Source organism: Mus caroli, chromosome 11 (genome assembly GCF_900094665.2).
Source record: "Mus caroli chromosome 11, CAROLI_EIJ_v1.1, whole genome shotgun sequence".
Taxonomy (NCBI): domain Eukaryota; kingdom Metazoa; phylum Chordata; class Mammalia; order Rodentia; family Muridae; genus Mus; species Mus caroli.
The window spans coordinates 48,949,551-48,955,942 of NC_034580.1; the positions used below are offsets into that span (position 1 = coordinate 48,949,551).

Consider the following 6,392-nt stretch of genomic DNA (forward strand, 5'->3'; position numbering starts at 1 on the left):
GTTTATCTGGCTTTACAAGGGTTCTGGGATCCGAACTCAGGCCCTCATGCTTATACCGCAAGCACTTTACTCACGGAGGCAGCTCCCCAGTCCAACATATGTCATCACTCTTGAACAAGCTCTCAAGCCCATCAGCAGGCAACCCTGTTCAATTCTCTTCCCAGCCTAGACACTCTCAGCCAGTAACGGACCATGTGGGTTTCTTTACTGGGGATGGGTCATACAATACAGTCTTGAATTTGGTTACTTTTTGTTTTGTTTTGTAGTCCTAGGGACAGAACTGAAGGTCTTGTCCCTGCTGGGCAAGCACCCTGACTCTGAGCCACACTCTCAACCTGACATGCTGTCTTTTACCATAGGCCTTTTTCATATGGTGTGATGCTTTCAAGGTGCATCATGCTGTGGAAGCCTGGGTCAGTATTTCATTCCTTTTTATTGACGGATAATATTTATAGTATTGATATAGCATGGTGTTATCTAAGTGTATACATTAGACATTGCACTGTTTGCGGCTACTGTGTATAATGCCATCATATGTATTTATATCGAAGACACATATTTTCATTTCCCTTAGGAAATTTACTGTATTTCCAATAGTAATGTAATAGTTGGGTTATATGGTAAGCATATGCTTAACCCTTAGGGGAGTTCTCTGTTTTCCAAAGTGGCAATTTCATTTTATAACCCCATTAACAGTGAACAAGGTTTTCAAATTCTCCACAGCACTTGCTAGTGTATACCTCTTTAATTCTGATCAACCAAGTAGATATAAGGAAGTCCCTCATCGTGTATTGACATCTTGACCGTGTGTTTTCTATTTCAATAACAGAAACTGGGATGTCTTTTTATTTATATCTTTAATTTCTTTTAATGATGTCCTGTAGCTTTCAGAGTATACATTTTGAAAATTTTTGGTGACATTTATTCCTAAACAGATTTCTTCAAATGTAGCACTCCCAGAAACAGTCTTAATTTACTTTTATTTACATGTATGTGCCTGGGTGAGTTCAGGGACATGGAGGCCAGAAGAGGATGCTGCATCTCCTAAGGCTAGAGGTATAGGAGTTTAAGCTGCCAAACGTGGGTGCTGGGACTCGAACCCTCGTCCTGGGCAAGAGCAGTGTGCACTCCAAACCACCAGGGCCATCTCTTTAGCTCCTTTACTTCAGCCTGGCTGAAAGCTGTTCTCTCTCAGCAATTAGGCTGCCACCCCATTACCACCACTGCCTTTTGTCTTCTCCGATTTACGAACGTGCGTTTGACGTCTCCTGTATGTGACAAGTCATAGTTTTGCTGCATTCAAACTTTTGCCCTTGGGTTTGTCTTTTCATATTTTTATTATAATGTATAATAGTGTGGATTTCTTTGTTTTATTCCACGTGGAGTTTGAGCCTCTGAGATTCGGAGAGTAATAATATTTTTCACCCAATTTGTAAGGGTTTTTAGCCATTTCTTGGAGTACTTTCCCCCTGGTCTTGTCTCCCTCTAATATTCCCACTGTGCATGTATTGGTGTGCTTAGAGGCGTCCCCTGCTTCTCTGAGACTCTGTGATTTGCTATTCCTTTCCCCAACTTTGTTCTTTGCATTATATAATTTCCAGCCTTCTAACTGCAAGCTTGATGCTTCTTCCTTTGGCCAGTTCAATTCTTCACCAATACCCTTTCAGGATTTTTATTTTCAGCTCTTGCTTATTTTCATTCCAGATATATATGCATACATACCTATTTACATATATATATACACACACATATATAATGTCTGTTTCTCTAGATAGTATACATACACACACACATATAACACACACACACATATATATGTCATCTCTTCCCTTGCATTCTTTACTTGATGAGAATGGTCTCCATGCCTCTTTTATTTTTAGCATCACAATTTCCTTTAGCTCTTCGAACATATTATTGCAGTATCTTTTTTATTAAATCTGACAGGTAGTTCCCTAGCACAGTCTATGTTGCCTCCTCTGTCCACTCTGGGAGTCGCACTTCCCCGTTTCATCTCATCTCACACACAGGGATCAATAAACGTAAACATAGATTCAGATGAAACTTAAGGAAGCATTGAAGGCATTATTAAACTGTGAAATAATGCAGATAGGTAAATATTTTGGTGTTTACCATTCAATCCATTCATTTAAAATTGAAGAAGCAGGGGCTGGCAAGATGTCCCCATGGGTAAGGACAGATGTCAAGCCTGATCACCCGAGACTGACCCCTGCCCCCTCAGAGTGGAAGGGGAGAACTGAGGCCCGCAGGTTGTCTTCTGCTGGTGCTGCACATGTGCCTATACACACACACTAAATAAGCGATTGTAAATTAAAAGGAGGAGGAGCAGCAGCAGCAGCAGCAGGTTGACTTCTCCCCTTCAATTTTACAAAGCTGCATCACTTCCTGGTGGAATGAATGCAGTTTTTGCTAATGTTTACCAGTGAGCTGGGTCACCTCTGGTTAGGATACTGGGTGGAGTCGTTTTGAGGTTTTGCTCTGACCTCAGGAAGGCTGCTCGTCGATGCTTTTTTTGGTTGGTTGTTTCCTGGTGATGAGGCGCTCCGTGGATTAGCTGTGGCTCTGTTAGAGATACTTTGGCGTGCCCACAGCATCTCCATTGTTTTCTGAGCCACCTTAGGCTTCTTCCACCCTATGCAGACAGCTTCAGTACTTGATGGCCTCTGAGCCTCTTTCATTCACTTTAAGAGCAGAGGGCAGGGAAAGTGGCCCATTTCAGGGTGAAACCTCTTCATGAGGGAAACGCTGAGTGTGGGAGGACACTTCCAGGGTCCCCCATCTTCCCCGACCTCCCCACCCCAAGACAGGGGTTCTTGCTTGGCTTGCTTTCTGGCTTGCCTTTGCTTCTCTTGCATAGAACCTGTGATCCAGAAATTAGCAAGGGAAAAAGCAATGAAGGCCCTGGGATTCTAAACCTAACGGCTGGTGGACAGAGCTGCCACTGTTTGCAGAGGAGCTGGGTGGAAAAGGATGGCAGCTGCTGACTTCCTGGCTGACTTCACCAGGATTTTAGTCACTGCAACCCAGAGCTCACGGTATGTAGGGATGAGGTGAGGCAAGCCATGGTGGTCTTTGTGATGACACACTGTATCTATGAGTGTGAGTCACAGGGGAATAATAAGAATCCTGTTGTCTTGGCTGAATCCATCTGCCTGTGTCAGGGTGTGACTGAGAAGATGTGTGTGTGTGTGTGTGTGTGTGTGTGAGAGAGAGAGAGAGAGAGAGAGACAGACAGACAGACAGACAGACAGACAGACATTGAGATTAAAACAACCAGTTATGTTTGTTTCATCAAGAAGCAGATCTATGGTGTATATCACACTGCTGTTCAGAAAGTCTGAGAATCTTTTCATTTACTTAACTGATTTGTTAATCCTTTTTAGTGTGGAGAAAAACCTATTTTCAAAATAACCAAATGAGTGTTTCTTCTTTTGGAAAGTTGGCCTTTTCCTTATTAAGTAGTAAGAATTATAGCTCACCTTCTGGATACAAGTCCTTTATCACATATGTTTTTACATAAAGGTTTATTTATTTCTTTTTAATTCTGTATTGATTCTCTGTGAGTTTCCCATCATGCACCCCAGGCTCACTCATCCCCCATCCTCTCTAATCTTCCCCCTGCCCTCACAATCTCCTCCTCAAAAGGAAATAAAAACAAACAAAATAAACACACACAAAAAAACAAAAAACAGTTCATCATGGAGTCTGCGGTGTGTCACAGTGTGTCACACAGTCTACTCTTTTGCCCACATTTCTTTACATGCAAATACTCATCGTAATGAGTCATAGGTCTAGTTTGAGGCCTCTGGCTTCTGCTACATTCTCTGTACTGGAACCTCACTGGAATTCCTCTCAGATATCCTGTTGTTGCTCTGTGTCATGGAGATCCTGCAGCTCTGGGTCTGCAGGCGGTCTGCAGGCCTGAACCCTTTCATGAACTCAAGCCATTCATAGATGTTGAGGTGGGCCCACTCAAAGTCCTGGATCTGGGACTGGATGATAGCTGAGTTGGTCAGCCCACCAGATCACCCACACCTGCACCCACACCACCAGGGCAAGCTCTGGCTAGCTCACCCACTGTCTTAGCCAGCAAGGGGTAGGGCCACCTCTTCCGCTCTCATGCCCTCAAGGCAGGCTCACTTGAACCCATGCCACTAGAGCCAGTTCTACTGTGCTGCCTAGGCGAGGAGCAGGGACTGCTCTCCTGAGAGCTGCAGCCAATGAGGAGTGTGGGTCAGCTCTCCAGAATGCCACAGCCACTGAAGGGTGGGGCCAGCTCTGCACATCCCTGACCGGGACCTCTGCATGGTCCTTAGTGGTAATATGAACCACAGACACTAACACAGACCCCTGCTGCTGTGTGGTCACAGACCCAGACCTCAGCCACAGCATGGATTGGGACTTCATCAAGGCCTCGGGTGGCAGGGTAGGCCTATTCCTCTCCCCCTCCAGCCTCCCATTCCACCTCTCTTCATGATGCTCAACCTGTTCTGCTTCTCTTTCTCTCCCATCTCTCCACCACATTCTTCCACATCATAGTGGCTTAGAAGAAGGCATCAGATCTCTTGGAGCTGGAGTTATGCATGATTTTCTTCTTCTTCTTCTTCTTCTTCTTCTTCTTCTTCTTCTTCTTCTTCTTCTTCTTCTTCTTCTTCTTTCTTCTCCTTCTCCTCCTCTTCCTCCTTCTCCTCCTCCTCTTCCTCTTTCTCATTCTCATTCTCATCTTCCTCTTCCCCCTTCTCTTTTGTTTTTTTTTTCTTTTTCTTTTTCTGATACAGGTTTCTCTGTGTAGCCCTGGCTGCCCTTGAACTCAGAAATATGCCTGACTCTGCATCCCAAGTGCTGGGATTAATAGTGTGTGCCACCATACCCAGCTCATATTTTTCTTTATAAACAACCGAGACAAGAGACTGCTGAACCTAATAATGTTTGCAAAGCCTTCCTTTAGATTGGGTTAAAGAAAAAGCTACAGAGGGTGGAGAGGTGCCAGTGAAGAGGTGCCAGTTCTGTGGTTGCTTGAGGTTGGTCACAACTAAAAGAAGTTTGGGGCTGGAGATGCATTTTGTTATTAGAGCACTCACCTAGTATGCAGGAGGCCTGGGCTATCCTGCCTCTACCCACTAAGTGCTGGGATTTCAGGTGTGGGTTAACACACCCAGTTTATGCAATGTCAGGGTTCAAACCCAGCACTCTAACACCTCAGCTGTCTAACACCTAACACTCTAACACCTCAGGTGTTTTTGTCTAATTCTTTCTGAAAATTACAATACTGTTTACTGTAGGCAAGGTAGATATAAGCTAAGAATTTTTCTCTCTTGGGTCTCAAATTTTAAAGAAAACCACGCTTTTACTGACTCAGGTCTTCCAAGTTCTGGGTTAGAGCAATGGACATGGGTCATGAGAGTATGCTAACAGCTGTGAGCCCAAAGTCAAAGCAGCAGGTGAGGTTGGAGAGGGAGCCATGGAAAAGAGAAAAGGCCCTTGGGGACCTGAATCTGTCCCTTTGGGGTCCTGAATCTGTCCTTTTAGGGTCAGGGTCTACCATGGCTCTCCCAGGCCCTCCCCTAGGCCTGTGAACAAATAGACTGGGTTTGTACCAGCACCTGCTCAGAGGTAGACCACTCAAAGGTATCAGTATGAGCCTGGCCCTGGGCCCAGAGATTTAGTTATTTATTTTTGAGAAAGGATCTCTTTTTGTAGTCCAGGCTGGCCTCAAACTTAGGATCCTTCTGTTTCTGCTTCCTTAGTGCTAGAATTGCAACCATAAGCTGCTACATTTGCCTGCTTCTTACCTTGTAAACACCAAGCAGAAGCTGCCAGCATGGGATACCCATATTTCTTATAAGAGCAGAGTGGGTTGGGGAACCTTTGGGTATAATAAAAGTGAATCCATCCACTCTCCAGATCCCCCCCTCCACCCAATTTCTCTCTACACTGGCTAGGTCACAAATGAAGGTTATTGTATATCTTTGGGGCTCTGGAGACATATGTCAGGTGCCAGCACAGTCCTTATACACAAGAAAATGACCAGCAATAGGGAGGGACGGCAGTTGTGCCTAAGGCCCATGCCATTTACCAGCCTGTTCCTGACCATCTTGCCTGTCACCGTTTCACCCTGGACTCTATCTTTGGCTTCTGTGACCCACTGAAAGGAATGGACAAAGTCTGTTTATCCTGAGTCTTGGCAGCAGGCGCAGGTGAGACAGTCTGAGAACAAAGGTGTGTTCTGACATCCCAGAGCCAGTTGTCAGGGAAACACAGCCGCAAGGTGACGACAACGAAGCAGCTTATAAATAAGGAAACACACACACACACACACACACACACACAGAGAGAGAGAGAGAGAGAGAGAGAGAGAGAGAGAGAGAGAGAGA

At 45.0% G+C, this 6,392-nt stretch overlaps 1 protein-coding gene across 1 annotated transcript in view; it reads right to left on the bottom strand.

Annotated features, from left to right (window-relative positions):
• Window positions 1–6,392, bottom strand: part of LOC110305221 (solute carrier family 22 member 4) — a 46,298-nt gene that overhangs the window by 32,639 nt on the left and 7,267 nt on the right. The window lies entirely within an intron of this gene.